The sequence below is a fragment of the Musca domestica genome, unplaced genomic scaffold, assembly GCF_030504385.1.
Source record: "Musca domestica strain aabys unplaced genomic scaffold, Musca_domestica.polishedcontigs.V.1.1 39, whole genome shotgun sequence".
Classification (NCBI taxonomy): domain Eukaryota; kingdom Metazoa; phylum Arthropoda; class Insecta; order Diptera; family Muscidae; genus Musca; species Musca domestica.
In genome coordinates, this window is record NW_026712326.1 from 8,470,888 (window position 1) to 8,486,692 (window position 15,805).

Sequence of the window (15,805 nt, forward strand, 5' to 3'; positions counted from 1 at the left end):
CAAAAAACTATGAACCTTATTTGAATACGTATAATGGCTTTAGAGTAGTAGCAGTTTGGAACTATATCCAACTTTGAATCGATTTTCAACAAATTTGACACAGGTATTTGTACCTCCTGTACCAAATAACACTCAACAATATTTATTGGAGCAATAGACATTCGGGGCCAAGTTTCACCAAATGGAAAAAATTTATCCAATTACAAATATGGTGGAAAATAACCGTAAAATGGAAATGTATATCGAATCTATATACAAATCTAAACCGATCTGGATAAAATTTGGCAGAATTATTTTCGGGCTGTATCTGATGTCCGGTAACAAAATCTTTGATGTGGAGTGTATATTACGCATGTGAGGGACTAAAAACCCCAAATCGCATGAAATATATATGGGAGCTATAGCTATATCCGAACCGATTTTCACCAAATTTTATGTACTTGTTTCTAGCATGATTTCAGTGGGAATTTCCAATATTCAATTAATTTGGGATGATATTAGCCATTTGGTGCATAATAAACCTCATATCGGATAAAGATATACGGGATCCATGTCAAAATAAGATCCGATCTCCATGAAATTTGACAGAGCTATTTCTGGGCTGTATATGATATCCGGTACCAGATTTTATTCTTGTGGAGTGCATATTACGCATGTGAGGGATTTAAATACCAAGTCGGATGAAACATATATATGGTAGCTATAGTAATATCTGAACCGATGTTCATCAAATTTAATGTACTTGCTTCTAGACTGAATTCGGTGAATGTGCCAAAAATTCAAGTCATTTGGATTGATATTGGCCATTTGGCGCACAATTAACATAATATCGTTTGAAGATGTATATGGGAGCTACATCCAAATCTGATCCGATCTCCATAAAACTGACAGAGGTATTTCTGAGCTGCATCTGATATCTGGTGATATTATGCTTGTGGAGTGTATATTACGCATTTGAGGGATTTAAACACCAAATCGGATGAAACATATATATGGTGCTATAGCTATATCTTAACCGATTTTTACCTAATTTTAAGTACTTGTTTCAAGGATCAGTTCATTCAGATGTGCCAAAATCCAGATCATTTGGACTGATATAAGCCATTTGGTTCACAATTAACCCGAAATCGGATAAAGATAGTATATATGGGAGCTATATCTAAATTTGAACAGATTTTCACCAATTTCAATAGGGTTCATCCTTGGAATTGTTTGGAAAATTTCATCTCAATCGGATAATAAATGCGAACTGCATTTTGTTCATAAAAGTACATGGACGGACTGACATGCATAAATCGACTCAGAAAAGGATTCTATGAAGATCTCAAAACTAACTAAGGGTCCATCTCGCTTCCTTGTCCATGTTACAAACAAATGCACAAAGACATAATACCCTTACCACTATGTGGTGTAGGGTATAAAAATACTGAATATCGGGTGGTTTTGTTACATGGGGCTAAACAAAAATGTGGACCTGTGTAGCCATTTATCGCCATAGCATCGCAAATATCAATGTTGAGGGGGTTATATGAAAATATAAACCTGTATAGGTAATTTTCTGTCGGACGAAGTAAATATAAAAGCAATTCCGTTGAACAAAGTCTCTGAAATTATCAAAATACAGAATATCTAAAATATGAACTTATATGTACAGTTTTTTTGCAAAAATGTTCCCTAAACATAGGAAAAAAGCCCCCACTTGAGTAAATTATCTTCGAAACAATGACTAAAACACCTTTAATCTGGCAACGCCGTAATATGTGAGCTATACCAAAATGTGTACCAATATGGCACATGTTCAATACCAAGAAAATTCTGCGGACCTAAAATACATCGGACTAAAATTTAATTTCATTCCGTCCGGAAGATAGTGTGACTTCCACAGACGGACAGGCAGATAGGCGGACTTGGCTAAATCGACATAAAATTTTATGCTGATCAACAATGAATACACTTTCTGGGTCTTAAGTTGTGGATACATAAACAGCTTGGCTCTGACATCCCTTTATGATGTGTCACAAAGTATGCAATGGAAGACTTAAAGCTGGTTATGTACCCACAACTTTAGATTGATTTATGGAGAAGGTACAAGCGGACTTACAAACTTAATATACCCTCTAGTAGTATGGTAGTATGGAGGGTATATTAAGTTCGTCATTCCGTTTGTAACTCATCAAAACAATAATTTTAGACCCAACAAAGTATATATATTCTTGATTAGCGTAAAATTCTAAGACGATCTAGCCCTGTCCGTCTGTTGTAATCACGTTAGAGTCAAAACGAATTAAGATAGGAAGCTAAAATATTGAACAGATCTTTTGTGTGCAGGCAGTTCAAATTCGAAAATGGGCTTTATCGATCCACGATATCGAATGGCCCCCATATAACGGTACCCCCGATATTCTGTATTTAGATGATTTTAACCACATTTTACAATGGCATTGTCTGAAATTCTACAAAAGGAGTTCTTTATGAGGACTTCATCCCCTAAAGAGAATTGTCTATATAGGGCCACGATGTCGTATATCCCCCATATAACAGCACCTCCCGATATTCGGTATTTTGATGATTTTAGCCATATTTTTCAATGGAATTGTCTGAAATTCCACACAAGGAGTTCATTGTGAGAACTTTACACCCAGAAATAGAATTGTCTATATAGGTCCACAATATCGTATATCCCCCTTATATCGGCACCTTCCGATATTCGTTATTTTTAAGATTTTAACAGCATATTGAATGGATTTTATTATTTGAAAATTTCCTAATTCGTTCCAAATGGCGGAGGGTATTTTTACTTACTGCTTTTTTACTTGTTTTTTTTTTTAATTGTTCAAATTCCTTTAAAATGGTGGAGAGCATTAAAAGTTTTTTTACTTGCTTTAAATAGGAGGGTACCGCTACATCGGCACTATATCTAACATGAGCCTATCTTCAGCATTTTTATGTTACATTATTTTTTTACTCATTACGAAACCTCTGTGTATAAATCAAAACGATCATTTGTATAGAAACATTTTTGTCACGCTTTGCCATATATGTGGGACCACTATGCACTGATCGGCAATTAGGCAGATCGCAATTCTAAAACCACCATTAAACTGATTTTTTTTAATATATTTATAAAAGGTTGGGCATATTCGCATAATGGTAGCCCCAAAATTTGATTTTAATTCAATTTTCCTTGCGGCAGAGTTTTGTCCCTGAGAATAAATTGCCTGCAAAGCAAGGGAAATGCCCTGTATTTTTTTAAATTTACCATAATGAAAATATTCCGTCGCATTATATCCGTAATCTGATTATTATTTTTATATAGATGTGATTCAATGTCAATCCACAGTTTCCAATTTTCTTATCAATTTTAAAATTCACAACGTATGGCAAAGCCCTTCACTCAGATTTTTATTTTTATTTTTTTTTTTCAATTCACATTTTTCTTTATTGCCATTTTTTAATTTATTCCAACATTTTCTTTTGTTTGAAGTTGTTTTTTTTTCTTCATCTCATTTTATAGTAAATATCAATAGAGATTAAATAATTTTTGTTGTTGTTGCCTCAAAATTTTAATTTGCTTTATCTTATTTTTTTCTGTTGTTGTCAGATAAAATGAATGGCACAATTTGGTTAATCAGATTCAGATTTATACATTTTTTTGTTTTTGGTTTTTTTTGAGCACAACTTTTTCACACTTTTTGTAATACCTTTTTTAGAATAACTTATCCTCGTATTGACGCTGTTGTTGCTGCTTAAATAATTGTTGTTGTTGCTGCTTGTAATTGCAACGAAATTCAAGTTTCAGTTTTCAACTAAAACTGAAACGCTAATAATTTTATGGATTTTGTTTTACAAATTTACACGACGTTTGACGATGACAATTATGTCTGTGGCTACCGTAAAACAAATCGCGCTACGCCAACACCGCTTTTTTTTTTTTTTTTTGCTGTCAATTATTGCCAAGTAATTGCAACAACGTTGCAAGGCGAGAATTCCAATTTTGGGTCACAGTATTGAATTTTTGCTTCTATTTTTTGCTTTTTTATATATGAACTTAATTATTTATTATTTTTTGGTTGTTGATCTTGTTTGTTGTTGTTGTGGCGTCGTGTCGCATCACATTTGTATTTATAAACAAATTAAACCACCTTCAATAAATTTTGTCGATTTTTTTTTACATCAAAAAAACACCAACACCATTTTTTTCGACACAAAACATGAGAGAAAAATCTCGTAGAAACAACAACAAATATATTTTTGAAAACAAATAAAACAACAACTTAAATAAAAACAAAAACATGCCTCGAATATTTATTCAAAATGGACAAACTTTTGGATGCTTGTTTTGATTTAATATTTTTTCTTTACTTCTTTTTTTTTAGTTATTTTGTTTTAAAAAATAAAACATAAATTCGTCGTCTTCGTTGTCGTCGTTGTCGTTTTGGAGCTATGCCAAAATGAAAACCGCCGGTACGGTTGCCTTCCTGTTTGAGACTACGGTTATGACTGACTGGCTGGCTGGCTGCTACAATGACTGAAGCAATGAATTGTTGCGGCTGGCTGGCTGGGCTGGCAGGTTGGACGCAACGCATTTGGAGCTGTTTCGCTGTTCTCGGGTTTGTTTACTGTGCTCAGAGGGTGGTGATACTGGATGTTTGGTTGGGGGCTGATGTTGGTTTGGTTTCATCTCATCAAACGAAACACGGTGAGTGCGCCAAAACATTCAGCAACAGTGCCGCTGGCAACAAAAATCAACATCCTTAGCAACATTAGCAAATACACCAATGGCACTTCTCCATTATCATCACCATTATTATCATGAACATCATGATTATTATTCTCAGACTCTTGGTCTGAGCAACAGCAACAGCTGTAACACAACTTGTCGTCTCCACCAGCCTCCGTAGCAACTCACTCTCTCTCTCTCTCTCTCCCTCTCACTCCATCTACCATTCTGATTATGGAATCATTTTGAATTACTGGCTTGTCTCTGCTCTATTGCTCATTTCTCATTCACAGTCACTGATAAGGCTGATGATAATGATGACGATGATGACAATAATGACGCTTCCATATGCTAATAATGTCGCTGACAATGCCGCCAATGATGAAGTTCCCTCCATTAACCTAATCATATTCAAAAAAAATCGTATATTTATTTTATCTTGACATTGACTGGAGGTAAATAAAAATAGTAGTGCTGCTGCTGCTACTTCCATCGAACAGTGCAACAGCTTGTTTTGGAGCATATCTAGAAAATGGAAAATATGTAAATCACTTATATAAGAAGAGACAAAAAGAACAAAATGGAGCATGGACATTTTATCAATTCTGGGTAAATTATAGAGAAAATGAAACAAATTAAGAGCAAGTGAAACCAGTGTGGAGTCGACTGGGAAAAATTGTTTATATCCTCCACCATTAGAAGTAGGAAAATTATAGGAAAATCGATGGGTTTCAAACCCCTAACATTCCAATTTACACAAAAAGCGTCCAAATTTGTAAAAACGCCCTATGTCAAATCTTTTCCAATATCAAAACGTTGCCATAAAAGAAAATAGACAATTCAAAAAATATCCTCCAAAAGTTTTAAATGCTACATTATAACTAATTTAATTAGAAAAAGCACCCAAAATCATCGAAAATTTTAAACACGGAAAACCATTTAAAAAAAAACAACTAAAGTCGGCCGGGCAAATTAAACCCCTTATATGGGGGCTATACGAACACGTGTTCCTTCATAAGTAATTTTTTATCATAGGCTGTAGTACTCATTACGAACTTCAATTGCGAAATTTAAAACAATTCTGGTGAATAATGCCGCTAAAATCATCATACCGACTATGGGGTATTTTGATGATTTTAGCGCTTTTGTTCATCAAAATTGATTAAAATTTCGTAATTGAAGTTCGCAATATGTCAAAAAATTACTTATGAAGGAACACGTTTTCGTATAGCCCCCATACAACGGTTCCTTCCTATATTCGGTATTTTGACGATTTTAACGACATCATCCACCCGAAGTGTTTCAAATTTCGTATTCGAAATTTATAATGGCCTAAAAATTTCGTATGCCTTGTCTTCGTTTAGCCCCTATATTTCCCTATCTCCCTATATTCGGTATTTTGATGATTTTAGCGACATTACAGACCGGAAGCTGAATGGGCCATTCACTACTTAACCTGCCTACTGGCAAAATACGCATGTGTGCAAAATTCTAAACTTCTATCTGAATTCGATCGAAATATAGCGTTATTACAACAGACAGACAGACGGACATCGCTAAATCGTCTAAATCGTAGTTTAAAAAATTACTTATGAAGAACCACGTCTTCGTATAGCCCCCATATAAGGTTTCATTTTTCTACGGTTCGGCCCGACCGAACTTAGATGCTTTTTCACTTGTTCTTTTTATAACCTCCACCATACTATGGATATTAACTTTGTCATTCCGTTTGTAACTCCTCGAAATATTCATGTATTCTTGATCAGCGTAAAATTCTAAGTCGATTTAGTAGTGTCCGCCCGTCTGTCCGTCTATCCGTCTGTGGAAATCACTCTAGCTTCCTAACGAATTGAAGTAGATTGATACAATTTTACTCAAATGTATATTCTGGCTGCAGGTCCATGGGCCATGTAGGTCCACGTTTTGGTGTAGCCCCCATATAACGGTACCTCCCGATATTCAGCATTTTCATGACTTTTAGCGACATTATTCACTGGAATTGTTTCAAATTCAGTATTTGAAATTCCAAATGGATGCTACAGCCTAAGACAGAAAATTGTCTGTGCAAGTCCACGTCTTCGTATAGCCCCCATATAACGGTACCTCCCTATAATCGGTATTTTGAAGATTTTACCGACATTATTCACCGGAATTGTTTCAAATTTGGTATTTGATACTACAGCCTATGCCAGAAAATTTACTGTGCAGGTCTACGTCTTCGTATAGCCCCCATATAACGGTACCTCCGGATATTCGGTATTTTGATGATTTTGGCGTCATAATTCACCGGATTAGTCTGAGATTACGTATTTAGAGTTCGTAATGGGAACTTTAGTCTGTGACAGAAAATTGTCTATGCTGGTCCAGGTCTTCGCACAGCTCCGATATAACGGTACCTCCCTATATACGATATTTTGATGATTTTAACTACATTATTCACCGTTTATTTCAATATGGTAATGACTTATGACAAACAATACCTATGTAGGTCCACGTCGTATAGACCCCAATATAACGGCAATATTCGGTTTTATTTTAAATTTCAATAGAATTTTTTAAGGATTTTTTAGCTTTGAAAATTGCTAAATTCGTTCCAAATGGTGGAGGGTATTCAAAGCTCGGCCCAGCCGAACTTACTGATTTTTAATTTGTTTTATATTTAAGCGTTTTTAAGGAAATCATGTGATCTTTATAGTAATGATAATTGGTTTCAGGATTTAACAAACATACAGCAATGTTATATCGTACTAGATGTACTAAAGTCTCCGTCAAATTTGTTGAAAAGCAATTCAGAGTTGGATATAGTTCCAAAATTGTGACTACTCTAAAGACATGATACGCATTCAAATAAGGTTTACAGTTGTTGTGATCTACTTTATATACATTTCCAATATATATTTTTTTTTTATTTCGGGAGCTCTACTAAATACTCATAGTGGTCTGTGAATTTGACCTTTACTTATTGATTCCAGATGCATTGGGTTTATGTCCGTTTTTTTGTCATAATGCCCATAATAAAGAGGCGTTATGTCCGCTTTCAATGGGGAAATATCCGGTTACTCGGCTATTCATCCCGTAAGTTCAGATACCAAACCCGGTTTTTATCCGGTTCTACAAAAGCGGTATGAGTATGGGTATTGTTTGAACCGGTTCTGAAGCAATACAAGTTAATTGGTATTTATGTACCGGCACTTTTTAAAAAACTCTTAAAAAGTCGAAAATGTTGGTAGGGGCTTGAGATTTTCTCCTCTGGGGTATTTCCAACACAGGCACGTGATCCATAGTTGCTCTAAATTTTATAAATCTTGTACCTCTTTTAAATTTAGTGGAATACGATAATGAATATTTGGGGGGAACTGTAATATACATATAATCACGTAGTGGTGTAATCATATAGCCGACCCGCCGATTTTCTCCTTACTTACATTAACCAAATGTAAGTGATATCCTCTAGATTTCACTTTTTCAGTTGTAACTAATTTTTGTAGTATCTTGAATTATATCTCGGTGTATAGAGAGCCTGTAAAATAATCGAGAAATGCCTAAAGCCCCGCCAAAATATGTCAAGTTCGATGATATCATAGTTCGAGGAAAAAACAAGTCCTATTTAAATCCAATACACATGCAATTATGCAAATTTGTATCCATCTACTTCAATTCACTGGAAAGGTTAGCTGTAAACGTATTTTTCTGCGAACTTCCTATGTAACGACGTTTTTAGGGAATGGATGAATACATATTATCCATTCCCCAAAAATAGTCCACCTCCTAGGAAGTTCGCCGGAAAAATGTGTATTACCATATCGATGCCTAATACCGACACAACTACCAAGCACCGATTTGCCAACAGGGGAGAACGACAAAACGGTTTGTCTCTCAGAAAAAAACCGCCAATTTGTATTAGCAAACAGACAACAAACTGTTGCTGTTCTCAGCTGCTGTTACAGCTATTGTCGCTGCCAACGTTGGCGTTTGTTGGCGCTTAACAAGAATCTTGTTTAACAAATTGTGTTCCCAAAAAAACAAAACAAAACACCAGCGACATTGTTGTCAATTTTGTCGGCCAGAGTCTAGACAACAGTTAAACTAGTCAGCCTGAGAGCCAACCAGCCAGAAAGCCAACCGCCGCCTAGGTAGACAGCCACTGGTGACTGACTAGTCACTTATCGTGCTGGCCATGTTGCCTAGTTTTGTTTAATGTAGCGCAAGTTTAGTATGAGAATACGCAATTGAATGTTAGTTAATTGATTTATCTATCTACAAATGTATGTATGTCGATGTGTGTGTGTACGAATGTGTTTGAAATGGGTATACCCACCTGTCAATACATAATATTTATCTATATTCATTTGTAGATACATATGTACATACAAATGTAATGCTCCATGTTAATGCATATTTGCATTTATTTATTCGTTGGTTAGCTGATTGGTAATCACAGTGGATGAGTTTGGATTTTGTTCAAGAGGAGGCTTTATAGAACAAGGGCGACATAATAATAGAAGAGACCAGTAAAGAAAGTCCTAAAGTGGGGCGGGACTGACTTTATGATACCCTGCACCACTTTGCTAATTTTGTAGAGCTCCACATAACAATTAAAATATTTTATGGGAGAATTAAATCATACAGGACTAAATATGCCGAAGCATTTGTATCTTTTAAATTCGGACTTGTATTGCCCATTTTGACATACTAGCTTCTAGACTCAATTCGAAAGTGCCAAATTCCATCCCATTTGGACAAATATTAGACGTTTGGTGCACAATAAAAGGTAAATCGGACGAAGTTATATATGGGAGCTATATCCAAATCTGAACCGATCTCGATAAAATTTAGCAAATGAATTTCTGAGTTCTATTTTATATATTTCCCAAATATTGTTGTTGCATATTACGGCTGCGGAGGACAAAAATAACAAATCGGATGAACAATATATATGGGAGTTATGGCTATATCTGAACCGATTTCGATAAAATTTGGCGTACTTATTTTCAAGCCTAATTTGGTTGTATGTGCAAAATTTCATACTATTCGGGCTGATATTACACGTTTGGTGCACAATAAAAAGCAAATCGGACGAAGATATATATGGGAGCTATATCTAAATTTTGACCGATTATCTCCAATTTCAATAGAGTTCGTCCTTGGGTCCAATCAAATGATTTGTGCAAAATTTCATCTGGATAGGGCAATAAATGCGAACTGTACTTTGTTTACAAAAATACATGGACAGACGGACAGATGGACGGACGGACAGAGGGACGGACGGACAGACGGACATGCATAAATTGACTCAGAATGTGATTCTATGCAGAGTATCAAAAGGAACTATGGGTCTATCTCGTTTCCTTTTGCCTGTTACAAACAAATGCACAAAGACATAATACCCTGAGCACCTTGTGGTGTAGGGTATAAAAAGAGAAAATCGTAACACTATTCAGATCTAGGATATAAATAATGTGGTAAATAATGAGATGTATGATATATAATCTACATCTATAAAAGAGGAAAATGTGTGTACGTTTGATTGTTTGTTTGTAATTTATAGACTTAAACCTAGCTGAACAGATTTTCCTGAAAATTTCCAGATGCCTGATGGGGTTATACATAACTGGAGGTACATCGTCAGAATCGGATGTACCCCCAAAAAATTTAGATTTTGCCCGAACATATCTTTTGATCGGTTATAGATACAATATTCAAGTTTGGAATGTGTTATGGAATTTGGTACAAAAATAAATGTACCAAATTATATTGAAATTTGATGCAAGTAATGAAATTTAATACAAAAATAACGTTTTCAAATTATATTGAAATCGGTTCAGATTTAGATATGGCTCCCATAAATATATGTTCGTCTGATTTTATGTATTTGATGCACCAAACACGCAATAAATATCCAATTTCTAAGAAATTCGATGGAATTTAATATTAAAATTAATTTGATATATTATATTAACATCCGTTCAGATTTAGATATAGCTCTCACATTTATTTTCGTCCGATTTCCAGTATTTTATGCATCCAACATTTCAATGAAATTTGGAATGTTTGATGGAATTTTGTCTAAAAATACATTTGATATATTGTTCTGAAATCGGTTTAGATTTGGATATAGCTTCCATATATTTTCTTCCTACTTATGAATTGTATGCACCAACCACGATACGAATGTCCGATTCAAGTAAAATTTGGAATGTGTAATGGAATTTGATAAAAAAAAAAATAAAATTTCAAATTATATTGAAATCAGTTCAGATTTTGATATAGCTCCCATATATATATATATATATATAGCATTTTCAGATTAAATGAAACCTTTTGCAATTCAAATGAGTCTTTTTGCAGCGGAAATGGAACCTTTTGCAGTGGAATTGAAACCTTTTGCAGTGGAAATGAAACCTTTTGCAGTGGAAATGAAACCGTTTGCAGCGGAAATGAAACCTTTTGCAACCGAAATGAAACCATTTGCAACCGAAATGAAACTTTTTGCAAATCAAATGAAACTTTTAAATTTATAGAAGGAAAAATAACAAAACATTTTTATTTTTTTGTTGCAAAATCGTCAGGCAAAATCCCATTATTGTTGTTTTTATAAAAACAACGTTTGTTTATGAGTGGAGAACGATGGTAATGTTTACCAGGGGGGTAAGGCAGGGAATACCTAGGTTTCGGAAAGAGCCACCAATCCTCATCAGTTCCCTTGTTTCTTGTCTGGGATATTCTCCCCAGAAGTTATTTTAAAAAATAACTTCTATAACAAAAAACATTTTTTTTTACCTAAGTGACGAGTTTTTAGTAGTTTTTAAATTAAATCAATTAATAATTAATAATAATATAACTAATATATTGACAAAGAGGATTTTTTATTGATTATAAATATTTACATTTATATATATTATTTCTTAAATTTTCGATTATTGTAATAACAAATGGTTCTTTATTGATTTGATATAAAATGTTTCCATATTATTAAATTCCAAATGATTAACGCTAAAAAGAGAAATTTAAACAAATTTTGAGCTTTATAGGTATGGCCAGGACTGAAATGTGAAATTAAGCTTTTCCACAATTTTTTGTAGTTCTAGTATACTATTAATCTTACCTAATAAAGGATTCCCGCTTCGCAGCTTTATTGATTATGGAGATAGAGCAGTCGTGATTTCAATAGATAAGTGGAAATCATTAAATCAACTATTATCATGATTGTATATACTTTATGGGGTCTACGACGAATATTTAGAGGTGTTACAAACCGAATGACAAATTTAATATATCCTCCTTTCCATGGAGGAGATTATAAAAAGATACCTAATTCGGGTCCTTTGAAAAAAATACCTTGAAAAACATAAATATTAATAATCAATAAAAATTCCTCTTTAACTATATATTATTTATAATTAGTTAATTTAATTTTAAACCTACTAAAAATAAAAAGGTTTTGTTATTTTTCCTTCTAAAAATCTAAAAGTTTCATTTGATTTGCAAAAAGTTTCATTTCGGTTGTAAAAGGTTTCATTTCGGTTGCAAAAGGTTTCATTCCCGCTGCAAAAGGTTTCATTTCCACTGCAAAAGGTTTCATTTCCACTGCAAAAGGTTTCAATTCCACTGCAAAAGGTTTCATTCCCGCTGCAAAAAGTTTCGTTTGAATTGCAAAAGGTTTCATTTAATCTGAAAATGCTATATATATATATATATATATATATATATATATATATATATATATATATATATATATATATAATATAATTGGAATGGATGTCGTTACAGGGTGCGATAAAAAACGCAACATAGTCAAACGCCATAATTTTTATATATTTTTTAAATTTTATTGAATGAAAGCAAAAAATGTCGGAAATGGCATCAAATTTTAGAATAACTATAGATTTGTTCGAATTGGTCACCCTTAGCACGACATATGGCCTTCAAACGGCCAATGAAACCGCCACACGCTGTCCTAATGTTGCTCTGCGGTATTTTGGCCTATTCCCGGCGAAGCGCTTGTATGTCTAAGGTCTGCCGCCAAAATGTTTGCGTGCCCAAGGCTTTAATACACCCTCCAGAATATTTTCCCAATAATATTCGACATTATTAAGTATACGAACGGAGAGCGACCATCGGCTATTATGGTGGCCCACACCATAACCATGGCCGGCGCTTGAGTACTGGTGGCCAACCGAAGGTGCACATTTTCAGCTGACCTCTTTGGCAAGTTTTCTCATCGGAGAAAACCAAATTCGGCAGTTCACCACTTTCGGCCAAGCGAAGCAACTCTTTTGCTCTTTTGAGTTAATTTTATTATGTCGATGTGTAAGTTCTTGAACTTTTTGGATTTTCAATGGCTTTACCCCTAGTTCATTTTTTAATATTTGCCGAATGGAATATTGCGATATGTTCAGCTCACGAGCCATTTTTCTGAACAATGCGACGCGGGTTTCGATCAAGTCGCTTCTTTACTATTCGAACCATTTCTGCTGATGTTGCTGCTTTCTTCCGTACACTTCCTTTATGTCGGACTACGCTACCAGTATCACGGTAACGAGCGATGGTTCGAGACACAAAAGATTTATTCACATTTAAATGCTGGAGTGCACTTAAGATAGTCATTTGTGGTTTTCCAGCCAAATATAAAGGAATCACACTATCACGCTTTAATTTCATCACGAATAACTTTTTTTCTGGAAAATTCTCAACAAAATGCATTTATACGCTTGTAAAGAATATAATGATCTGATTTTAACAGCTGTCGGACGAGTGGCTTTGAAATGACAGCAGTTTAAAGTTGGTTGCATTTTTCTCATCTCACCCTGTATATGGGAGCTATAGCTGTATCTGAACCGATTTTCTCAATATTTGATGTACTTTCTTCTAGACTGAATTCGGTTGGATGTACCAAAAGTAAGGAATTTTTGACAGATATTGGCAATTTGGTGGACAATTAACCCGAAATCGGTTGAATATATATATGTGAGCTTTATCCAAATCTGATTCAATTTTCATAAAATTTGGCGAAGGTTCTTCCGAGCTCTATCAGATATCTGGTACAAAATATCATTGTTGTCAGATGCAAATTTCAAATGTAAGGGACTTAAAAACCAAATCGGATAAAACATATATATGAGAGCTATAGCTATATGTGAACCGATTTACATCAAATTTTAAGTACTGGTTTCTAGGATGAATTCAGTCGCAATGGCCAAAATTTAGTATTTAATTTAGAAGAATATATATACTTTGTGGGGTCTAAAATGCACATTTCGAGGTGTTACAAACGGAATGACAAACTTAGTATACCCTCCATACCCCCGAATGTAGACATACGAATGGACATACCACACCGATTCCAAATAACCTAAAATAGTTTTCAAAGTGGCTTTAACCCATTATTTTGTTCAGATATATTTTAACTGTATCAAGCGATATGTTTCCACTATCGGCATTAGCCAAGGATATAACAAGTAAAAGAGCAGGCCGAACTTTGAATATCCTCCACCAAAAAATTAAAATCAATTAAAAATTCTGTTAAAATCTTAAAAATACCGAATATCGGATCGTGCCGATATATGTGGGATATACGATATTGTGGACCTATATTTACAATTCTATTTCAGGGGATAAACTACTCACACGGAATTCCTTGCGTACAATTTCAGACAATTCTTTTATATGGGGGCTATACGATATCGTGGACCGATCTTGACCTGCTTAAAAAATTTTATTTCGATGAGTTACAAACGGAATAGCAAACATATATACCCTCCATACCCCGAATGCACACAAACGGACGGACATCCCAGACCGATTCCAAATAACCTAAAATAGTTTTCAAAGGGGGCCTAATCCCATTATTTTATTCAGATACATTTTGACCGTATCAAGCAATATGTTGCCGCTATCGCCATTTGGCAAGGATATAAAAAGATTCAGAAATATGCAAGTGAAACAATTACTAAGAACAACGTCCTTCCCTTCGTAGTTAGAAGCGCACATAAGCTCACTGCTAGGATGTAGTATGGACCAACCAATTGCCTCTAAATAATTTAATCATCCCTACTGTGCCAATAATGACTATCATCATCTACTCATTTAATATAGACGGATGTTATTGTTGTTCTCACTGCCTTACTATCAACGCACAAAAAAAAAACAACTACATTATAAACACATACATGTATTTACATTGACAGTCGTAAAGTTGAATATTTTATAGGTAGGAATTAACGACGACGACGACGACAACGACGAAGTACTTGCTCGAACCCGAACAAAAAACCATCCAGCCAGACAACAAATCATGTGTGGTGCTTAATCTAAAAGATACTTAATACTCATTAAATACAAGATAAACTGCCTGGCCTGCACGAGGAGATCATATAGATGCCAGTCCGCCATCCAGCCAATGTTGTTGAGTTTTTTTTTTGCAATTGTCTATTTTTGGGACTTTTCAGGAAAAAGTTCTGATGAATTATGACACAGCATATATTAAGTCTGTTTGACAAATATCTTAATTATTTATTTATTTATATTGTTAAACAAAATGCAAACAGCGTGAGGAATTCTATGTTTTTACATGGATTATATAGACGTTACGTGCTAAAAAATATTGTTAAAAAAATTAAAAATTAAGGAAAAGAATGTACCAAGTTTGCGAAATGGCGCCACTGTAGAGATATTTCGGGCGGATATGGTATTAAATGGTATTTAGAAAGTTCAGCCAAGTAGGAACGTGACAAGACACGAGTTTCATGAAATACGCAATATCTGTGGAGATATATTTTAAAAACAAGAAAGTAATAAAAGAACACCTTGATAATGGGAGCTATATCTAAATCTGAGTACCACCAATTTCAATAGGGTTCGTCTATGGGCCAAACATATATTGTTTTGCAAAATTTCATCTCAGTCGGATAATAAATGCGACCTGCATTTTGTTCACAAGAATACATAGACGGACGGACTTACATGTATAAATCGACTCTGAAACTGATTCTGTGAATATCCTCAGAAGTAACTATGGATCTATCTCGCTTCCTTCTCCCTGTTACAAACAATTTCACAAAGGCATAATACCCTTACCACAATGTG

General features: G+C 34.5%; 1 protein-coding gene across 3 annotated transcripts in view; it reads right to left on the reverse strand.

The window, feature by feature from the left end:
• LOC101900907 (G protein-activated inward rectifier potassium channel 3) overlaps nt 1-15,805 on the reverse strand; it is a 138,226-nt gene that overhangs the window by 91,905 nt on the left and 30,516 nt on the right. The window contains exon 1 of one of the 3 annotated variants that reach the window (XM_059126449.1): nt 4,363-4,548. The exons of 1 other annotated variant lie outside the window; for it this stretch is intronic. The gene's annotated coding sequence lies outside the window, so the exon portion shown is untranslated. Of the gene's footprint in view, nt 1-3,701; nt 4,549-15,805 lie in introns of those variants that run through there. One more of the 3 variants, XM_059126447.1, reaches the window with a different exon arrangement.